Source organism: Periplaneta americana, chromosome 2, assembly GCF_040183065.1.
Source record: "Periplaneta americana isolate PAMFEO1 chromosome 2, P.americana_PAMFEO1_priV1, whole genome shotgun sequence".
In the NCBI taxonomy this organism is placed as follows: Eukaryota; Metazoa; Arthropoda; class Insecta; order Blattodea; family Blattidae; genus Periplaneta; species Periplaneta americana.
In genome coordinates this window covers 123348093-123373142 of record NC_091118.1, presented here as the reverse complement: position 1 = coordinate 123373142, position 25050 = coordinate 123348093, and the positions used below count along the sequence as shown (strand labels likewise).

The following is a 25050-nucleotide window of genomic DNA, read 5'->3' as shown; positions in this document are numbered from 1 at the left end:
GTTTACCGGAGTCTTCTAATTGATGCGATGAGTGACATGCCGGAGTCTACATGCATATTATTTGCTGTATTAACGAATTTCAAATACTCGCATATAATTCGCAGACATGTTTTGAACTTTCTGTAGCGCAATAAAATTAATCTTGTTGTGTGTATGCCACACAGGTGAAGGTTGTGGTGAGCTGGGTGACTATAAGATAAAGATGTAGCCTACTTTTTTTTCATGGGTAACACAATGCTTTTCGAACATGTAAAGGTATAAATAAATGATGTAAAACTACCGTAAAATCTCATATTTTGTAACAAAGACGTAGTTAGATTGTTATCTCACTAGGCACAGAAGGTAAACGAAATAGTAGTGATAAAGAACCCTATTTATATACTGTATTTGTTAGTGATAAATTTAGAAAGATAAAACTGGGTAATCCCTATCCGTGAAATGTTTTTATAGAATAAAAAAAATGAAACCAGTCTACATTTGAAAAGGTTTAATAGGATAAATATTCATAAGTCGTCAGAAGCCACCGGCGTAGCTTAGGCGGTTTGCTTATTAATTCGGAGCTGCACTCGAACTTGGCTTCGATTCCCGCTTGGACTGATTTCTGGTAAGATTTTTCTCGAGGTTTTTTCCAACTTTAAGGCAAATGTTAGGTAATCCTTAGAGAATTTATTCTAGGTCTCGTCCTGTCAAATGTCACTGACAGCAATTCTATTGACTCTAAATAATCTACGAAGTAGTTATTCGATACAGGTCGTTAAAAAACAGACTAAGATCGTAAAACACCAGCCGGAGCAACTCAGTTACACCGTTACGTGAAAGTCGTAGTCTTGGGTTCGAATCTAACAAGGAAAATGATATTTTGTCCGTTGTCAATATATTATTATGTTTGTGTATTTCTAATTTTGCTTTATGTGGTATACTATTTTTGACTGGTTTTTATTCAAAGAATTTAATTTTGGAGATAGTATCTTTAAGATACGTAAATATCTTTGGATTTTTTTATTATTTTGAGCCCTAAGTGTAAAAGCAGTGTCGTGGTGAACCCCATCACAGAAGAGTCACTGTATTTTCGTTTAGTGTCGGGTCGAAAAATTACAAATATGTGATTAGGATATTACAACGCCAGGAGCAAGAGAAATCTCAAAGAATAAAAATATTCATAATGTGTTAATCTTAATCAGTAAAAATCAGAATATCATATTAATTGTAGTCAGAAGCTTGAATGAGAATATTTCACCTTCTCATGCAATGTACGCCTCACTGGTATCGACAAAGTTGGGAGTTAACGTGACGAAACTCTGAATAAACAATGCAAATGAATAATTCAAATGGTATCGTGCCAAAACTAACCACGTTATATGAGTCAAATCTGAGCCAGTGAAGAAACACACCACGGCAGAGGTGTGCGTTATAGATGAATACGCCACCAGAGCAGAAAATTACATGACAACAATTCTTTGAAAGGATTTCACACTGTTATCGAGTTCTGAATCATGCAGCTCTGAAATATCTGTTCAATGAACTTCAGAAAACCCATGACTATGTTACTTTAATGAGGTAAGTACAGTATGTTACATGTACGAACAATATGCATACGTCTATTAGGCCTAAAATACCATCGCCATCATGATTCATACTACATAATAAGCTTATCAACCCATTCTTTAAGAATTAGTTACAATTTCTTGTGAACAAAATCTTGTATTTAATGATATAAAAATGTAAACCTTGAATTATGAAATTATATATTTGCAATCAAAAGAAGAATTTTAGGTTTTCAGCTGCGTGTTAAGACTTAATATCTACAATGTTTCGGAACTATTTTCAGATTCCATCGTCAAGGTAATAACATTTTCCAAGATATTTAGGATCATCTACTCGGTTGTATCCAACGAGTTAGAAATAAGAATACTTCTAGCTCGTTGGTTGAATCACTTACTATACCTGTTTTTTTTAAAGATGGGACATGACAGTTAAGCGGCCGAACTTGAAACTACAGTGCTATGTTGCCAATATGGACTACCACGCTGCCAGCTGATGGAAGATAGTAAATGACGTTAAGATGGCTGACGTTAAAACATTCATTGACAATTGACGCGAAGGTAAGAAAACAATACAAAAATCGACAGAGAATCAAAGACGAAATGTACCAATGCTAACATTGTGTGCACAATAAATGTCACCAAGAGAGCTATTAAGCACACGCCACGTGGGAATGGTAAGTTTGGCAACTCAACCGTTGTTATCATGGCAACAGGCTATGTGACATTCAGTTCTTTTTCCGATCGCAACACTCCTGTCATGTCCCATCTTTAAAAAAGAACAGGTACAGTTCAAAGAAACTCGTTAAGAACCAAAGATTCTTACTCTGAATACAATCACTGTGTAAGCCTGAAATCTCAGATATAATTGTAGTTTTATAAATATTTATGAATAGTAAAATTATAAATGCATTTTATTTATTTTACTAAAACTGTCCTTTCCATCTTTGGGTTGATGTGATCAATCGTTAGTGAAACATATTTAAAATACATTCATATATTATGTTTCCATTTTTCACTTAAACCCTTTCAGATAGGATTGTCAGTCATCCTGTATATCTGTGTATAATAGGACATTTATTTAATAATTTTGTCCTACGCCCTTTATTGACTTTGTCAGAAAGTCCGAAATGTAATATATATTTTTTTCAATAAATTACACAAATTTTGTCAGTGGATGACATTTAATAACCTGTTGATCAAGAGATGCAAATAAATGCTGGAGAACGGAAAAACAAGTTATGCCATGAAAGACGGTATTATGTGCTTCAACAAATCAAATATAAGGAGAAATTCTCAGAAAGTACTGTAAGTTTTACATTTTTAGACCTATAAGGCCTACGTCTTTTAGAAATCTTCGAGTGGAAATTAATAACAATGAAAGAGGGAAAGTGTTTAACAACGCATACTCTTGATTGTTTATGATTTGAATCCAAGTGTACTTACAGTAGGATTCATTGTATAACTTGACATCTCGGAGCTGGGTTACCAGATTTAGGAGGTAAAAATACAGATCACAGAATTAAATTTGAATTATTTTTAATTGATTTTGTATTTGTACATTAAGATAAAGGAGCATTATTACATGCACCACACATTAATTAATTGCTGTTTACCTTAAAATATAGATTATAACTATGCCTACCGGTCTCTACAATGCCGTTTGTATAAATCCCTAAAAATTTGGCTCATCTTAAGACTTCTTGTTTTAAAGAATATTCCTGTAAAATTCTTGCAGTTGTATTCTAGGTCCCATGTACATTATAACGTAGCTTTTATAGTAGTCAGACAACTTTAAAGAGAAAAAACGAAGAGAGGGCATAACTGTTGTAACACTTGTCAGATTCAATCTTATGGAATAAGAAAGAATCTTACGAAGGACTAAGTTCCAGTAATATCACAGAAAATAAACCTCAGCGCACGGTTAAAAACATTCTTCTTCTCCCGAATAAAAAAAAAATAAATAATAATAATAATAATAATAATAATAATAGACGATAGATGACATTAACATATAAGGATCATATGAGGAAACAAAGAGGATGGCAGAAAATAGGAAAGATTGGAAAATGCTCGGTTTGCAGTGAAAGACCTGCCCTTGGGTGGAACACTATGAATGAACAATAATAATAACAATAATTATTAAAATAATTAATATTATTTTTATATTCATATTTTCATCCGTTTTCAGCTCAAATGACTTCATACCTGGTTATACGTACGTACTTGTACATGCCTGAGAATTATTATTCATATCTTGTTTGGCATTCGATAAAAATTATTGGAATAGAATTTAAATTCACCACAAATTTCCTTCGGTCATGCAGAAATTAGAATTCGGGTGCCAAAAATGGAAAGTCAAAATAAGAGATAAATTAATAGACACATTAGATGTAAATCGTTACGGAATGCGAGCTGGTTCGAGTCCTTATGGGGGAAGAAATTTTCTCATGAAATTTCGGCCAATGTACGGGACCGGTGCCCACCCAACATCGTGATGCACTTGGGGAACTACGCTAGGTAGCGAAATCCGGTTATGAAAGCTAGCTATAACGGCTGGGGGATCATCGTGGTAACCACACGGTACCTCGATTCTGATTGGATGAGATCGTTCACCTCTGCTTCGGCATATAGACTTAAGGCCAGCAGCTGGCTGTTCGGTCATGATCCTTCATGGGCTGTCGTGCCTCGGATTATTATTATTATTTTAGATGTAAACGATTTTTTATGGATTAAAAATAAATATTTCATACATACATACAAACATACATACATACATACATACATACATACATACATACATACATAAGAATAAAATTGTCTTCACGACTTACTGAAGTGAAATACAGGTTTTCGTACTTAATGATCCACTCGCACTTAGGAAATTGCATTGGAATCAAAACATTGAACCATGAAATGTCAGGACATTCCGATCCTTGTATTTGAGTTTGAATGAGTGTGGAAACCCCTCCTCTAGGGATGAATTCATCCTATTATAATTTTATGGCAGCAACATAGAGATCGATATGGGTGCTTATCCACTTCCACTCTGTTCTGAAATATTCACAGGTAGGTAGGTATATGTGCAGGGGACAATAGTAATAGTTGACAGTTACAAATCTAATAAAATATGTATACAAAAAAGTCTTGACATTCAACTAAGAATCGATGGTCTTTGTCATGGAACTTCCCGCATATCGAATGAAAAGTATTCAAACAAAGTGGTGAACTGTGTACAAAGTACTGCGCATTGAGAAGAGAAACGAGGAAATAGGCTAGATAGAGTGTACTTACTTACTTACTGGCTTTTAAGGAACCCGGAGGTTCATTGCCGCCCTCACATAAGCCCGCCATTGGTCCCTATCCTGAGCAAGATTAATCCAGTCTCTATCATCATATCTCATCTCCCTCAAATCCATTTTAATATTATCTCCCCATCTACGTCTCGGCCTCCCTAAAGGTCTTTTTCCCTCCGGCCTCCCAACTAACACTCTATATGCATTTCTGGATTCGCCCATACGTGCGACATGCCCTGCCCATCTCAAACGTCTGGATTTAATGTTCGTAATTATGTCAGGTGAGGAATACAATGCGTGCAGTTCTGTGTTAAGAGTGTACCGTGTTAAAAATTTAAACATGTAACTGCCCTCAAAGTTCCACACAGTTTTCTAGTTCTATTTAAGAAAATGGTCACTCCGATCCAAAGTAAAATAAAGTTTTAATACAGAAATATATATTTTAATATGTGTTTAATCAAACATAGATAAACAAATCTTCAGAATCTCGTTTTATTTCCTGTTTCCCAATAATGGTCGCATTCCGGATGAGAAACTAGTGTGGAGCAGTGTAGTGTGGTTCATTTTCTCTTGCTGGTTACCAAGACCTACTGTTACACAATGTAGACTGGAATATAATACAGACTCATTTCCCCGCGGTGTACATTGGGCAACGTCTTTGATGACAAAATAGTCTATATAACAGCATCTGTAACTTCACAATGACTGACAAAGTCTAGCAACATACATTTATTAAACAAATTTATCTTTCATTATGATAACCGATTTAACATTCAGTAAAAAAGAACGTAAAGATTCTGAAATGCGACTGCGTTGGCATTGGACAAATAAAATCACTACCTGCGATGGACAAATTAAGAAAATTTGCAGTCTCTTAAAGCGCGTTAGTGAAGCGGCAAACAGCCAAACGAATTTGTCAGTGAAGTGGCCGCCGTAGGAAGGCGTATTGTAGTTTGGAATCTTACTTTCCGACTTCACCTTATCCCGACATATATATATATATATATATATATATATATATATATATATATATATATATATATATAAAATATTCTGACAACCTATCTTAGTTATTATTCTACACCTATTTGAAAGATACTATACGTGTCATGGACTTAGAAAAGATCGTTGAATAACAAACAAGACGAAGAAATTCGTATAATAATATTTTCAGAACTTGTATTTGAACAAATACAGTCAGGAAAAAGGCAGTTGAAATAAGGGAGGATATATGAAACGTATGGAAGGAACAAGATAACATGGAATAGTTACGTTATATTCTATGACGCTTCATTGTTAGACCTCAAAAGTTAAACTAAATTCAAAATGAAAACTAGAAACATAACGCAAACATAGAAGCTTATTTCTGTGTTACAATAAGACAATTAATAATTATATAGGCAAATAAATATACGAGGACAAAATTTAACATTAATATAGCGGCTCGAAAACTCAAAACCTTCTAGTTTTTGTTTTCATGAAACTTAAAAGAAGAAAAAAGAAAAGAGCCAACCAGAAATCACTAATCTAATCGGATGAAATCTACTACATGGAATGTTTCGAATAAAAAATAAATTAAGTATTTAACTTACAATATAAAATATTTTGTAGAAACATAAAACACACAGCATCATCATCTTCTGTTATGAATTATGATGAAATTCGTACAAGCATTCACTTTCACTATGAAAGCACAAGTTAGCTGTATTCGCATTTACTTGACTTTGCTTTATTAACTTGCTCTTTACAATGAATGATAGCACTTGCATTTGCGATCACAACTGTAAAAGGCATTAGGTATTTTAATTTTACGGTTATGTCTAAGTTTTATTCTGAATGTAGTCTTAGTTTCTTATTATTGAATTTTATACATTCATCAATTTCTGTATATTACATAAATTTGTACAAGTACTGCTTTTAATATTGAAAACGTCACCTTCATGCAAGATGGAGCACGCCCTGACGTTTATAATCCAGAAAAACACGAGTAGCGTTAATTAAAGTGTTTGGTTGGCCATCGCGTTCACCAGACATCAGTCTGGCAGAGTTTTGATTTTGAGGCTATGTTAAACAAAATGCTTTTACGTAATTCAATTTAAGGAAGGTTTTAAGTTATTTTACGAGCTTGCTGAATAATTCCATCTACAGTGTAGAATATAATTTGTTTAATTTTTAAGAAAGATTGACGTAAAAGAGCTCCAGTGTTTTATGAGTGCAAAAATATTATTTCTTAAAAAAGATATTATATCTTAAAAAAAACTTTATGACAATTTCAAAGTAATTACAACTTTCTTTTAAATAGCTTTAACAATACGACTATCTACTGTTTATTTGCAAATGATTGATAGCTGGAAGTTTTCAGTTTCTAATAATTACGTACAACGGTATTATCATATTCACTATTGCGTGAAGTGAATATCATGTTCCTAAAAAAACACACACACTTATTTTTGCGAATAGGTGTAAGCTGGTGCATTTATGATAAGAAATTTAGATAAATGACAATGAATTAATCCTGTAATCACTTGAAGTAAAAAGCTGTCAAGAAGACGAAACTAAGTTCAAAGCTGATCCTGTAACGTTCATAACGATTAAACCGTATTAAGATAGATTTCTTAGAGTATTTTGTTTAATAATGATGCTGAATTCCATCACCCTTGCATCGACATTTCGTCGCCCTCTCATGGACTTCGTAGGCTTACAGCTTCTCTAATTAGAGAGTTGTTTAATGAAAAGACTACGAACTCTAAACCTGTTACCTTAGGTCCGAAAAAAATAAAGAAACAGCATTTTGAATATGCTGTCCCCACATTAAACATAATTTTAAAATAATTAACTGATCAGGAATTTCCACAAAAATATGAAAACATTAATAAGTTAATTACAAGTTTTATTATACGTTTCTCAAGTCCAGTATTAGGACAGAGAAATAAACAGAAATCTGACGCTTCGAGATAACACACTTTGAAAGGTAGTTTCTAGAGATGTGATTTTTTGGTGATTATTTAACCTCTATTTCGGTGCTTATTTAGGCCTATCATAATTTCGGTGAATATTTCGTGGATATATGAAGATTTTGGTTAATATTTCGTGAAAATATCAGTTAGAATAAGGCATAAAAAATTAATACATATTATGTTCAATAACATTTAGAAATCCAGTTACTAATTTTAATTGTTACAAATTTACTGATACTTTCAATGTTGTGAACATTAAATTGGAGTAAAGAAAAGTACTTTTATCTTGAACTAAAGATGTCCCTTCTCCGTAAAATCTTAACACCTACTAAAAAAGCTATTTAACTTGAATTCTTTGTTTTCTTTTCCTCAATTTCTGTTAGTCATAATAAGTGCAGAATTGTTTAGTCTGTGAAAGAGAACTTTACTTTGGCGAGTTAATTTCCAGTGAAAATTTATTCTGAATTCGTCAGACAAAACAAAGGTAGCTAGAAAGAATAATTCTGACAGTTTATACATAAGCTGTTAAAAGAAATGTTTATAACTTCAGAATTAAAGTACAGAGAAGTTCTTCCAACACTTCAGAAACTGTTTTCTTTTGGGTTCGAAGAACTGAAATAATACATTTTATGTTCCAAACATGAACTGAATGTTAAGTATGCAACCCGTCTGACTTTCGAATTTCACAAGGTTCAAGAAAGTAACAGACGCGGAAAGAAATCAACCAGAAAAAAGTGTTTTAAATACATATATTCGACTTAGTATGGAATTCAGATATTAAAAATTTTAGCGACTGTACATTATTAAAACGGTTAAAACAGTTATTTGAGCATGATTTTAATTCAAAAGACGAGTTGATATCAAATAACAAAATCCTGCTAGACCAACAAACTAAATTGCAAATATTTTGTTTATATTAAAGTACATTCTTTTCTGATATATATATATATATATATATATATATATATATATATATATATATCACAGGTATATATATTCCGAGAATATTTGTATTCAATAAAATATGTGCTTATTCAAATTGTGGCGCTATATTGGCCAATAATAAGTTATACAATTAACTTTAAACGCTGTTTTCCGAAACCTAATTTTCCAAGTCATGGTATATTTTGTAACTATTTGAGTCAGACTTAACGAAATTTTTAGGCTGTCTTGCCAGATGTATAGTAATGCTGTCCTACAAGATTTATTTAAATGTATTAAAATTATTTTGACCTACATTTCATTATATGAGAGGAAAAATTATTAAAAAGTTCAAATAACTCCAAAACCATAAGATTTAAAGAAATACTATTCTTTCTTGCAAGAATTCCTCTTAGTACTTTTAAGTCCCTGTGATTAAAGTTTCTTTGAAATCTCAAATGTAGAAAAAGAGAAAAGTGCACAAATGCATGTGCATGGACCATAAATATATATTATATATATATATATATATATATATATATATATATATATATATATATATATATTACTTGGTTATTTAACGACGCTGTATCAACTACGAGGTTATTTAGCGTCGATGAAATTGGTGATAGCGAGATGATATTTGGCGAGATGAGGCTGAGGATTCGCCTAGATTACCTGACATTTGCCTTACGATTGGGGAAAACCTCGGAAAAAACCCAAGCAGATAATCAGCCCAAGCGGGAATCGAACCCGCGCCCGAGAGCAGCTCCTCATCGGCAGGCAAGCGCCCTAGCCGACTGAGCTACGCCGGTGGCTCCATAAATATTAATGAAAATTTTATTGAGTTGTGTTTTTATATTGTTTTCCAACAAGTTAAGCAATATATCAAAACTTCTAGTAGGCCTATATATTTAAAAGATAATATAATAAAAAAAAGTAGAACCTAAGCTACCGGTATACAAAAAATTAACATGTTTTTACAACTTTCGCATTGCTTAGTAACAAACTCCCATTAACATGTAAACATTTCTCTCCAAAATTTTCAATCCTAGTATTAATTAGTCAGTTTTTAGGGTTATACAGTGTAAGCAGGCGAACTCAACAAAGTAGGCTAATCTTCAACTTCTCGAGAAACATTTTGAGTGTAGTACCTGCAATTTTTCCCGATACGTGGTAACAAAATTTTGGATTTTTCTTTGCACCGTGTCATGGATTTAAAATATACAGCGTTTCCGATTTCGTATCGGCTCCATCATCTGTTGGATCCGCTACCAAGAACTGTTCTGTAGTCTTGGTAACGGAGTCAACATACAGGTTGCACTTTGCTTTCCCTTATTATAAAGCTCATGCCTGCGTAGTACCGAAACATTGGATGTTTCTGATCTTTGGCGCACTGTAAAATCCCAAAAATGTCGTACTCTATTGATCACCGTGAAAGTCATAGTCTCGAAATTATTTACAAAATACATAAAGCATACTCAATAACTATTAAACAACTCAATCGGTTAAGAAAGCTTATAACCATCTCGAATAACAATAAAAAAGCATATAGTATCAACAAAAATCTCAGTGGCTCGTGTCATATATGCGTACAGGTGCAGATGAGATAAGGATGCACTAGTACCTTTCTCTTCCTCAAGTATTTCACGAAGAGAGTCACTTTTACAATGACACTGATGAAATTGAAGCTACTCGTCCTGCACATTGGAGTTAGGTACATTCTTGCGTCGTCTGTAGTTTGAGTCGTCGCTGCCTGGAAGTTACTCAAGGCGGTACCACGATGCCACTAACAGTAAGAGTTCACTTTACAATGTCACTACACTCTTGATTGTTGCCGGATATAACGACACTTAAAATTAAAAATAATCAACTGTTATGGTATCAGAATGACCGAAGAGCAATAGGATTGTGTAAAAGGACACGAAATTATATATTTCTAGAATTTAACAAAATTTTGAAGTTAAATGCATGTAAAATAGTCACGCATACTGTGTAATACATACAAGTAATTACAAGTGTAATTTAAAGCTTATCAACGTGTCAATATGTTATCATTAATATTGCTAATATTAATCGAAATTCGTATGTTGAATGAAGTTCGCTGTCTACGCTTTTATAATACAAGTTATCTGATACGACTTTCTTCCAGACAGAAAGAAATCGCGCAAGCCTCACTCCACCGTTCCCTCGCCTACGAATGTACGTTCAGCTATCGGAAAGCAGACTGAAACACTGTGAAGAGAAATTTAAAGAGAAACGAAGTTTCGATCTGAAATACTAATGCATTATTTTCATGTCACGGGAAATTTGTCGCGCCTGCGTGCATTGTAGACCAGATACTACGTCTCTACGACGATGGGGATTTGTACAATCAAACAAAAAATAAACAGATAGGAAGTCATTTCCCCCTTCCCCTTTCCGACCCTTTGCTAAGTCGGTCAAGATCCCTTTTCCTCTATTATTCAAAAAGCCACACCTCCCCATATCAGAAACGGTTGCTAGGAGACCTGATGTGACGTCACATGACGTGTTTCAGCCTTGGATCCTGCAAGGGGGTAGGCCTGTTTCCAGGTACTGTTAGACACTAACACGGAGTAGTGACGCAATACTAGTCCTACATAAAAAGTTTAGCTGGTGGAGAAAATATGGAAAAATTATTTATGGCTTAGAAGTCGCTACGTGTCATATCAGCTTCCGCTGCAATTACAGGGCAAAACGAGGGTAAACAAACACAACTATTGATCGGATATCGTGAAACAAATGTGAACTTATCTCGCTCTTTTACAACCTCTTTCCACATCGCAATTAATAACAGTAAAGCATTCTCATCCAAAAATTAAAACAAAAGCTCTAATATACTTAAGTTTATTAAATAAATGAGAACTTTTAATTAAATTTTCTCATAATGATACAAGAAAAGCTTTTAAATGTAATACTGTTAACATTAATTTTTAATAATTGTGTGCATCAGATTAAAAATCTCAAAATTTGATAAATGTTCTAAATAGTTAACAAGTTATATAATATTATAATTTTTGTCAAAAACACAAAAATTATGTTCTCTAGAGAAATATTCCGTACTAAACTGAAAACAAGTCTGAACTTCAGTTATTTAGAGATCATGTTCTACTACAAGTAAAGTAATACTACATGATCGGTCGATTACTAGAAAAAAATCATGTTTATAATTATTTTGTATAACCTAGCTTCCTATCTTTCTTCTTTCGTAGTAGTACGTATGATATGTTATGTTATGCTATGGTATGTTATACTATGGTTTGTTATGATGTATGTATGTATGTATGTATGTATGTATGTATGTATGTATGTATGTATGTATGTATGTATGTATGTATGTATGAAAACAAATTTCAAACCATTTGTGATGTAATAATAAAAATATTGAAAACATAAAATCAGAAAAATTTCTTTACAAAATAACGAAATTATCAGAACTTAGATGTAAAGTTTGGACTTTAATAACTGGATCAAAATACAAGCAGCGGAGTTCAAACAAGTCTGAGAATGTTGAAGGCATGTACAATAATGGACCAAGAAATTACTAGGCAATACAAAAAACAATGAATATTTACATCTTATAATAAAACAATAATTCAATATAAACGCACGTGAAGAAGTTATACACAAAGATTTGAAAATACGAGTAACAAAACTACACTTTTATTTTCCAAATATTTCTGGAAAAAGATGCATTAGAAAAACGATAAAACGTTAAAATGAGCCGTTACATATTGTGGCTGGAATGAAATATTCTTATTTCAGGGATTATTATTATTATTATTATTATTATTATTATTATTATTATTATTATTATTATTATTATTATTATTATTATTATCATAGCTGAAATGGCCTAATCCATGACGTTGATGATGATGGTGATGATTATCATTATTAATGTTATATTACATCAGGCTTCACTGTACTGAGCATTTTTCTGCACCCATATTGAAGTTTCATTGATTTTCTCCACATTTATCGACCTTCGAATGTACGAGTATTTATTTCAGTCTCTTTTCACTTCATGCCTAATTTATTATTACTTGTATCCAAGCGATTCTATAAGTTTTTCTTTGTATATTGTTAGTGATATCATTATTTTTTTGAACTCCGTATCATTTTTCACCTTTCCTACAACACCATATATATAGATAAAATTCGATGAAGAGAACTTCTATTTAAATTTCTTGAAGTGATATCATTCCACTATTTTTTCGAGGATAGATAATTTAGAAATAGTATAAAATCAGAAAGTGATGTAGGCCTGTTCGTGTATTTTTATAGTAATGTGAAGATTTTGAACGTCTCACAACTTAAGAAAAATTTGTTCCTTGAAATATTGACTGCTAGTACTTGATATAGGCTACCTAATTACGAAGCCTCAACACTAAAGTTGCGTTAAAACGACAGAAACATGAATTCGAATCTGACTGAAGGTGTGCGTGTTTGTCCATTTTCAATGTGATGGATATCATTTGATATCTAGGTGGAAAACCCAGCGTTGTGGTGATCTCACGCCACGAGAGTGTTCCTCACATTTCAGTGTAGAAATAGGTTACGTTCTGAAAATTCCAGATTTAGACTGAGACGAGAGTCCTTCGAGTGATGTAACCGAAAGAAACAGACATTGCAGTTTAACGGTCTTACAAGATTTATTTCTAATAAATGTTTTCTACTAGTAAGCATTCATAAAATCAAGAACACTGCTTCTGAAAACAGGAACTAGAAAATGTAAGAAGTGAAAATATAATAAATCGTAATTTATTCTTAAAAGTCATAAATGATTTAACAATAATAATAATAATAATAATAATAATAATAATAATAATAATAATAATAATAATAATAATATCAACGGAATAATATTCAATTTTACGGATTTTATGAAAATAAAATTTCGTTCCTATTTAATCTACTTCATACACATGCAGGAAGATAGAGTCCTTCAATATGAAATCCACTTTGAACAGAACTAGAGGCGAGGCTTGGCATTATACTAAACTACTATTCGCCATAAGGCAACATCTACAGCATTTCTGACAGGACAGAAATAAATTTCATGTTTTCAGTTTCGATACAACAGACAGGCTTGTGTTCCCGCCACCCAATAACAATGCTAGAATCCACCTGTATAACTCCGCATCGCACCGCATTACCCAGGCAGAGGAGGTCTCGTGGCTGGCGAAATATATTTGGGTATTTATTGATTTTTCATAAAACGTGATTTTTCAGTAATAAGATTTGATTCAGAGAATCTGATTACTGTTTAATAATAGTATGTACAGAAATGGAGTAATCAGTAGTTGCATACACTGAAAAGTAATTATGTAATTTAATTCCGTGTAGATTATAAAATATATTATCTCATTAAAAATATTTCTAGAATATTTTAGTGCTTATGATTCTAACTTTTTATATATTTATTTTCATACTTAACTTTATGACCATAATGTATTATTTTTATACTAGAAAGTTTTATTTGAAATTAATGAATTATTATTAACAATGTATAGAATATCTTTAATCAAGTAATGATAGTACATTCGGCTATGAATTCAACGGGGCAAAATTTTATTCGAGACAAGGAATTGTATTTGTAGATAACTTATGGACTAGAAATGTCTCTATTGCATTCCATTTATTTTGTTTTAATTTCAGAGGTGATTTTACAAAATGTCCATCACATAACAATACAGTGATACTACTTGTGAATGCTCACAATAGTAGCCTATACACCGTCCATGGAATCCATATTTTGCCTATCACAAAACAAGACTTCTGCGCAACTAACATCATAACTGGTTGGTCCAATGAGTAGGCAGGGCGCGAAAGGAATTGCGTCGGCATTATGAGCGTATTCCGAATCACAGCGCTGAGCAATCTGATGGTATCACGGTGTTCCGAATTTCAACGATACGTCACTGATGCTCCACCGGTGTCGCACCGGTGCTATCAGCATGCAGAGGTGGTGGCAGTCTCCATCAGCCGCCATCAGTGAATCTGATTGTTTCTTGTATAGGACGGGAATTAGCAGACGAATGACATTGTGCACTGTTGTGTCATGGCGGTGTGTTCTGCTTTAGTTCTGCTGTATTGTTTGTAATGAGCACAACGTAAAAACAATATGTTAATGGCTTATTAGCGAACATGTCAACGAACCAGTTATTACTACCGGTTCAAGAAATATATTGTTTATGCTCTCTTTTCTTTGAACGAGATGACAGTACGGAAATTTTGCAAAATCTTGCTAGAACAACTTGTACAGCCACCATGATAGCCAACGAACCTTAGCAGTTTTTTCCTATTTCGCTGCAGCATGACGTCATTGTTGTCCACCGGTCCGGTGAGATTCGGAATACGCTGTATGTGAACACTCGTCCGCTCACTAGCTTGGGGAAGGGAAGGCAGCAAGTTCCGCCCTCTCCCGAATGACGTCATGCGATAGTTTAATGTACAGAATCCACGGACGGATTATATATACAGAACGCACAAAACGACCAAATTTTTCATCCTGCCCATGGTTTTCCTAAAGCGCTAAGATAATTAATGTCGGGATGAGCTCTAAAAGAGATTGGCCACGGACCTATATACATTCCCTTCCCCATCCATTTTCAAACATTTAGTATAATCACTTTCCAACTAGTGTCACCAAAGAGCCAATTGGCTAGTCTCCTATAATGAGACAATATATCCGGACTCAAGTCATAATTCAATTGACACCTCATCTAAGAGTCAGTTGACCAGTCTCTTAAACTGAGGCAATTAAACCTGCCCAAGGTATTTCCGTGGCTTTCCTAAGGCGCTATGACAAATGTCGGGATGAGCTCTAAAAGAAATCAGCAAGAGCCTACATGCCCTTCCCTTTAAAGATTCAGAAAATTTGCAACATAAAAATTCTCAACAAAAATGTCCTGGCTCATCTTCCATATCATTATCCTGTTACATGAGCGAGGTTACTAGATTTTACTCGCACTGCAAAAGGACAGTGAACATTTCAATGTGCAGACTTTCAACTCACGGCGTTTCTTCCGACGACCTTGCCTTGCCTTAGCCATCGAACATCACACCTGTTACACGAGCGAATTTACTCGACTCTAGTTGCACTACGAAAGGACAAAGTATCTTTCAATGTGCAGACTAACACCTTCCGTCATTTCTTCTTCCGACCCTGCAGTCAGCTTCTTTAACGCATCCCCTTCCCCTTCCCGTATGTGCTACTCTTAATAGGTTACGTCCGTTTTCGACTTTTCCCCTTCAAAATTTTTTAGAGCTCCTTCAGTGGAGCAGCGAAACCAGGAATGAGACAAGTGGCCAACAGGCTTGGAGCTCACATATTCAGTATCTCTCAGCCCCGAATTCCCTTTGCAAGATCGCGTTTCCGCGTACTTTTTTAATTTTTCCTCCCATTTCCCCTCTATTTCAATTCAATTCACGACAATTTTTTTTAAGTAGATGTAGATGAATGATCACATGTAATCACTTGTAGAGAATCATATTCCGATTATTAGACAAAAAAATTCGTAAAGAAACGATGATCCAGCTTTATGAAAATGACGTCCTTCCACGTCTTTAATACGAAGTTGTGCTTTAACGAAAGAACAAGAGAGGAGAATTTAATATGGAGAAATGAAATCTTAAGATAGCTGGCAAGTTACGCACTGATGGCCACAAGCAACGATATTAATGCTTAAAATGGAAGATACGTAGTGAAACAATGATGATGGAAATAGAAATGACATAACCTATATTACGTCTAACACAGGTATAACAAAATTACGTTTAATTACATAAAAAAGGGATTAGATGGGGAAGAATATTCAAGAAGACTGAAAGATCAATTTAAAAATATTCAAGTTATCATGACGATAATATTGATAATGCTGAATATATGTATAATGAATGCGTATTCATACATCCATTAAATTTGACAAAACTTTACTTTTTAACTAATTATTATGTATTAATTTAAAGTAGGTGTTCCAACATGCTTTCAAGTACAGTATAGGCCTATCACAGGAAGTGATTTTACAGGACAAGGTTTAATTGAATGTATTTTTCCTGATTCAAAACACCGTAGCATTACAAAGATTTCTCTTTGAATTCGAAATTAGAATATTAATAAGCCTCTGAAATGACAATTTTGTCGAAAATTATAGATATTCATATTTTGGAATTCCCTGTTGCATGTATTTTATAATTAATAAACATTAAAAGTACACTTTTTTCCAATGGCATTATTGAAAGTAGTGAAACTTGGACTAATTCCACCGATAGTGTATAATTTCATTTTTGCAACCGGAAACATAACAACTTTCTTCATATTACTACCAAAAGATCAGTACTTTTTATCTCGATTTTTGCATGTTCTCATTTTTAAAGGATGAAAGCATGACATTTAATTCACTTAGGCCTATAAGACTGTTTCGTACATAAATTTAAAACTAATTAGGCCTAGATACTGATCTATTTATGTTCTGAATCACATAAAGTTAGAATAACTGTTTAAAATTACACTAAATAAGCATTACAAAATATCATACTCAATTTGCAATACTATTGAGAGATTAATTTAATTTTTAATTTCTAAAAAAAAAAAATGTGCGACATTAAATTTTATATACAAAAATTCCCTACATATAACGAACATATCCACCATGAAAGAAAACAACGAATAATACGAATGTATTGAGTAAAAGCTAAAGTTAAAATTTTATAATTTTTGTACGTAATATAGTAATTGGTTCGTAATAATTTATTTATAATTTCATGTTTTATCCTCCTGGATCCTTGAGTATAGCATACTACACTTCAGACATTCATTTAGTTTCAAATTTTCCACTAGGTGGAATCGTTATCGATCATTTCTTTTCTGACTTGTCAAGCTCCTGACATCTCTTGGAATTTGCACAATTTTTTCAGCATTTTTCCTCATTTCAGTGATTTTTTCTTGTAGTGTAGAATTATATTGAACTTTAAATCTAAAACAACAAATGTTTCAGGACTCAGGAGTTTATTTATGATTTTATAACGTTAATTTATAATTTTTAAAAATAATTTTATTCGCAAAAATACAAAATAGGCCTATGTGTTACTGTGACAGAGGAACTGATCTAATCCTTAGAGTGTAAGATGATGATAACATTAACATATTTATTATACAGTATATTGATATTTATATGAACAGTAATAAACAATACAGAATTTCAAAGCAGAAAATAGGATTTATAATTTTAAAAATTACTTAGGACTGTAGTGTTGTATAGCATTATTAAATAGGCTATTATAGGAAATTTTCTGAGTAACAGGCCTATGCATTTTCATAACAATGTATCGTGTTTACTATTTCATACAAGATCATCATGACCAATCAAGATCATTTTGTTATTAAAAGTGGATATCAGCGTCGGACTGTACGTGTGTCATTTTTGAAGCAGAAATTGATTGACGTCATTATAATTTAAATATAATTTTACAAGATTACCGTACAGTTGGTTGATTTTGGTTAATCATTTGGTTATTAAAAGTGGAGGCCAATATCACAGAGTACGTGTGCCACTTTTGATACAGAGATTGAATGACGTCACTACGGTGCAGTGAAACCGCTATGCGGTTTTACGTCGGAGGGGATAGGGAAAGACGGGATGAGGGAAAGGAAAATTGGATTTGGTTCGGAAATTGGCGAGATGAAATTTTAGGCTCCATCAGACTGAAAAGTCTTGTTTCAAAGGACTTCTTCCTCCTATATTTTAATACAAATTCCTTTTGTGGTGTTTTTAGTTAAAAATGAAAGAGTAGAATAGAAATTACTTGAAACATAGCGTTAAATGTGTAACCCCGTTCTATTAGATAAAAAAGACTGAGATTTAATATAGAAGGAAACCAGGAAATAAAGTTATTTAAAAATATAATTAAATGTTCCATTGAATCTCACTTTTATAATCAGAGTTCTATTATGAAGGGACATTAAAATGTCAGCATAATGGATTCTGACATAAAGCATAATTCATCCAGTGAGAAAATGTATATTGAAAATGAAAGACGTAACTGCTGAATTTTTAGAAATTCTCAATTACTAGAGCTTTCCGAATACGAAGAGAGGTTCGATTTTCTACAGGTTCTGTGACGTTCATGGTGAAAAAAGAAACTATGAAACGGAATTCATTCACACCACAGCTATTTTCATCAATGCCATATTTTGTCACTGAAGTTGAAGAGTTATAATCTATAAAAGTAACATAAAGTAACATAGTTTTCAATAAAAACTTCTATAGGCTTGAAGTGAAACTTTAGAATGCCAAAATTTAAAATCGATTAATTACGAAAATATATATATCGGTAGACATGTTTGTAAAGATACGTAACTACTCCAAAAAAACAGTATGAGAAGAATCTTTTAAGATGATAAATCTGTATCTTAAAGCAGCTCCAAGACGATTAATATTATTGCACGATATTTAAGATTGCACAATAATACTTGAGCGTGTGTAAGTTAGATTGAAAGGATATTGTATCAAAACTTTTCGAAATATATTGTGCAGTCTGTAATAGAATTATGCAATATCCCGTCAGTTGTTACGAGAAGCCGTAGGGTACACTCGCTCACCTCTGTCTTCGTTTTTTATTTCAAAGTTTTTTTGTAGTTGTTAGTTTAGTTCTTTGCTTTGTTTCTACATCATGCTCTTTTTCTCATTAATACGGTATGAGTGCGAAAAATGAAGAAAGAACATTTTATTATTGAATGCGTAAAACCTAACAGAACTTTATACCAGCTTTTTTGGAATGTCAAGTCGAATTAATAAAAAAAATAGGAAAAAATGAGGCTGATCATCTACTACAAATACAGATATCGTACAGCTACAAAGGAAGATCTAAGAAAAAAGTTCAATTCTTTGAGGACAACAGTGTCTTGATCGCCTAGCACTTCGATGCAAAGTAAATTATTTTGCAATAATCTTAATTTCGGATTGAGCTGTATAGAAGGAACGTATTATTGTGCAAAAATATTGAAAGTCTAGGGCAGAGATACAGAACTGGCGAGAGAGGGGTGGAAAGCATGGGGACAGCGTTGGTTCCCCGTCTACAGTCCACCGGCGTTGAATGACGTATCTGTGGCCCGTACGCAATCACATAAGACAGACACTGAATACAAATCCTCTCCCCTACCAAGTCAATGAAGCGGGGATGAAAGGAAGGGGTGAGTGACGTATTCCAATGAGTGACGTAACGTCACAATTGTCGCCCAGTTCTGCAAGTCTGGTCTAAGGACAGCTTAAGCTTACGAGATGAAAGAATATAATTTTTCCTGGTAGTTTCAGCGTAATCCGCGGTTTAACACCATACCTACTGTACCCCTCTTTGCTGTCCGACAAAGGGCAGCGTCTTGGTCTTGTTAACATTTTCTTGGTTCGCCTAAAATTCGCTCCCCTCTTAGTTTACAGAACAGCATCGTTTTGGGACTTCGGTTACATTTCGTTAGCAGTACATACATGTTCATACCTCTAGGTCTATATCTTCGTAGATATTTTGGATCAATTGGATAAAAATAAGTGAACTCTTTTATATATATATATATATATATATATATATATATATATATATATCGAGGGCTCAGAATGACAAGGTTCTATCTGACATTTTTAGGAAAATTGAGATTTTTGTTGCATTGAATTCTGTTACTTCACAGCTATCTACCATATAAATTATATGTTGATATCTCAATTATTGTTCGTGATTAAGTTAGTTTGAAAAGGTTCTTATCTACATTGATTTTATTAACAACCAAACCTTTAAAATGCTCTCCTGTAAAATTTACTAAACACTAGATAGAACCTTGTCATTCTGAATCCTCAATATATATTTATTTATTTCAGTGATTACTTTGTGACAACTGAATAAATCTTAAGCAGTTTAGAGTTTACTGTATAATGTTCAGTTATTACATTTTTTATTAAGTAAGCACTTATTTTTCTAGCGAACGCTTAAAATGTTTTGAATAAAGTTCAGCAATTATTTACACAATTTTAAATTTTCTAAAGAGTTGACTTGAATTTTTGTTGTTAGGCTATAAAGGGAATAGGAGCTTTTCTACATATACGTCGAGAAAAGAGGTGCAAAAACAGAAGGGATATCAATCGTAATAATTCGAAGAAACGTCTGAGATTTGAAAGAGGAAGTGTAAACTTCTTAAGAGACTTTTTTTATACCTGACAACGATGAAAATACAGGGAGCATTAAGTTCACAGCAGAAAATGAGAATTATTTTACATCATTTAGAAAGGACATCTGCAACATATCAGACCTCAATGTAGGTACTTGTTATTCATCTATTCAGTAAATTTTTTTTATTTCATTGGGTTATTTTACGACGCTGTATCAACATCTAGGTTATTTAGCGTCTGAATGATATGAAGGTGATAATGCCGGTGAAATGAGTCCGGGGTCCAACACTGAAAGTTACCCAGCATTTGCTCGTATTGGGTTGAGGGAAAACCCCGGAAAAAACCTCAACCAGGTAACTTTCCCCGACCGGGATTCGAACCCGGGTCACCTGGTTTCGCAGCCAGACGCGCTGACCGTTACTCCACAGGTGTGGACTCTATTCAGTAAACATTTAAGTTTTTTGCAAATATTATTTATCAGTAAAGGTAAACTTTTATTCAATTCAAAATCAGTGATTGCTTTTCTTAATCAATAATAGTTTCCAGTGCCTTGTAGAAGTTTACTGAGTTATATTCAACTGATCAAATACCTTCAACATTTTATATTTCTAGTTTTTGTCGATTTTTTTCCCCTTCATTTTTAAGTGAACTAGATATCTTAAAAGTGAAATTTCAACCATTCCTCTTTTCTTCATTTGGTAAAGTAGGCCTATCAACTTTCAGACTTTAGTTAGAATACGGATGCAAGTCACACGAGTTCACTAATATGTGATCATGTAACTTATTAAATCAACAAATACGTCTTCATTGATTTCAACAAAGAAGACGCATAGATTTTACACAAAATACTTCAGAACCAAATGTAAGGTAATACGAATTCATTAACATCGCTTTTTTCCATTTTTAAAGGTCGAGGGCTTCAGTAAAGACATGGAGACTTGTAGAAACAAACAAAGTATTTGAATCATATGTGAGAGATCTGGAATGATGGCAAGTGGAAGATCCGAAAATCAAAGAGAGGTTTGTGGTAACGTGAACTGATTGTTTGCTTCCATGATTCATTACAGCTCAGCTGTGCTTTGATCCTTCTAAATGGAGAGAGGATTTCATTTTTGAAACAGAATAGGAATGCGTTTCATATTATTTGACCTTCTGAGCAAACAACGTTGGAAAAGTGTACGAAAAAATATATTTAAATCTTTATGCAGTAGACTTCGATTTCACACGGTAAATTGTAGATAGGAAGAGATACAGGATTTTATAACCAATATTGATTATTTGTTTTGAATTTTCAACATTTCCAAAATGACTATCTACATTTGAATGTCTGTCATTTAGTCGTGCATTGTAAAGAAACTTACTACATACAAATATATTTCAGACTAAAGGAAAGCAGAATCAGATAATAGAATATACTTATAAAATTATTTATTGTTTGTCCAAGACTGTGTACCGTGCTGATTTCAAATTCATATTAAATTCAGCAGGAAAGAAAACTTAGCCAAAAAAGGAGACAATTTAAAGGAAACATAAAGTGACACCATTACCAATTTCTTCAGCAAATATGGATAGAGATGAAGAATAACGTCGAAAGAATATCGCTGTTCAGAAGGCCGAAACAAATTTTGAAAAACAAACAAAGAGAAAGACAATCTTTGAGATAAACTTGGAAAGCTGACATGATTCTAGAGATTACAACGGATCACTAGATCCAATGTATGGGCTTGATAGGCCTAATAATGGTACTGATGATGAAGCTCAAAATATTGGTGTCATAAATAAAAGATCTTGAAATTGCTTTAGAAAGACCATATTCGTATTTTTTAAATTTTGTATAATTTTATTCAGCAGATTATTATTATTACTATTATTATTATTATTATTATTATTATTATTATTATTATTATTATTTATAAAACCCACACAAGTAGAGGATCTCTTGCCTTGATGCAAGGTAGCTTACAAATAGTTTCCAAATAGCAATACTGAAAAAAAAATCATTATGAGTATGAGAGATTCATTCATTCTTTAACACAATTTAATATTTTTTATGCCATCTTAGCATTATAAACAGGCTGTTACTACATCAAAAATCGTGCGTAATCGGCTTATTATGGCATGCGTGCCAATAATAGCAATATCGTATTCACTATAACTAATACCAGAGCGCTTGGATGGGGATGCATGCAACTCGTCTGGCTATCTTGCTTACCGCTTCTATGCGTCACGTAACAAGAAATGAAATGGAGGACAGAAGGAAACGTATTATTTATTTCAAATCTTTAACAATTTTATATCACCCTTGTAATATCACATAAAACAGTTCTGTGGTTCAGAAAAACTATATTAACAAAATAAAGGAACATTTGTAACATAAAATTTGATACCTAAGGTATAACTAGAGTTTGTAATACCTGCAAGGTCATCCATTTATCTTTATTAAATGCCAATGCCAGGCACAACTAATCGATATGAATATACGAAGACTTTGTCAGCTATGGATGCCGAATTATTTCATAATTTATTTCCTAAATTTATAATGCTGAGATGCCATAAAATGTATCCAACTCGTGGATAATCTTATTACGACACTCGTGAAAATTATCGCACTCAGTATCGCTCGTGAGACAAACATTCACTCATGCCATAATCATGAAGATTATCCACTTGTTGCATAAATAATTATAGTACAACAGCAGTATAAACTATCTTTATCGTTAGTCAAAATGATTCACAATACGTACGCCACATTATTGTAGGCTACCAGTGCTGTAAAATATTACCATGTTAACTAAATCGTCATGATTTGTATTATGACGGCATAACTTGTGCCGTAATATTAATATTATTGAAACGATTTGCCACGCAATAATATTTCATACATCACTGCTGTCATAGCAACCTCTTTCTTTATAGACCATGGTATCAAACTGTCGTACAAAAAAATTGCGTAATGAAGCATGTTTATAAATTCATACAGTTATTACTCGTTTCCTAAACACTGACTCATAACATAACATTATAAAGTAGTTTTATAGCATATCATAATATATTCACTGTTTGTCTGTGACTAATCATCGCATTACAGTGTTAAAAATGATGTTATTGGTGTTTCTTATTAGTAATATTTGTTACCCAGAACTGTCATTAGTATGAGAATGTCGAGCATACTATTTCTGTGGTGGGTTCACCGATTAAGCAGAATTCATTAGCCCCGATGACATCACTAAAACCATGACGATAACTATGAGAGGTGAATTTAGACGGGATGGGAAACGATTAGTACATTTTGTCTGGAGCCCTTTCATTTAGGTACAGGCTTCTATTGCGTGCAGTAAATCTACAATATAAGTCTTATACCTTTACTTTCCTTCTGAAGACTGCTTTGGTATTTCCATTAAAAATCCATCGTGCTCGGTCTGGTTTGTTCCCGCGAACATCAACGTAATGACAAGCATTGTAACTACTCGAATAAGGTCAACGATGGCTTTTAAAATATTAAACATGGTTTCTGTGATCTTTGCAGCCATCTTCTGTGGTTTTCAAAGCATACGTCGTATATGTGGCCTTCGCTATATCGATTCGTACTATACTTGGTTAGTAATTCATTTGTCGGTCTTCAAGCAGTTAAGACATAGGCACATAGATTTATTAGTATTTCGAATGACAAAGAGTGATGATGCTGAAAAGGTGCTTACAATTTCTACCGCACATGAATCGTGAAATGCAGAAACCCCACATGTCCATTTGAGTGAATTTTTCAGAAGGCACACACAAAATACTGTTTATCTTCAAGAACGTTTGGTATTTTGAAGTAATTATTTTTATTATAGCATAATAATAAGTTGTAGTCTTTGACATACACGAACTTTATTTTTTTCTTTAGTATTTTGTAGAAAAAATTTGAATTGCCTGGACATTCAGGACTAGTAACGATCTTTTTATTACCTCAAACAACTTTTAGGTGAAGAAGACGGAGAAGGACAAATTCTTCATCTTATAAAGAATTTTAAATATATATATATATATATGTCCACACCTGTGGAGTAACGGTTAGCGCGTCTGGCCGCGAAACCAGGTGGCCCGGGTTCGATTCCCGGTTGGGGCAAGTTATCTGGTTGAGGTTTTTTCCGGGGTTTTCCCTCAATCCAAT

General features: G+C 33.2%; 1 protein-coding gene across 7 annotated transcripts in view; it reads right to left on the bottom strand.

Moving 5' to 3' along the window:
* The window catches only part of dnc (phosphodiesterase dunce), a 1099286-nt gene that overhangs the window by 153556 nt on the left and 920680 nt on the right, over positions 1-25050 (bottom strand). The gene's annotated exons all lie outside the window — the stretch shown is intronic.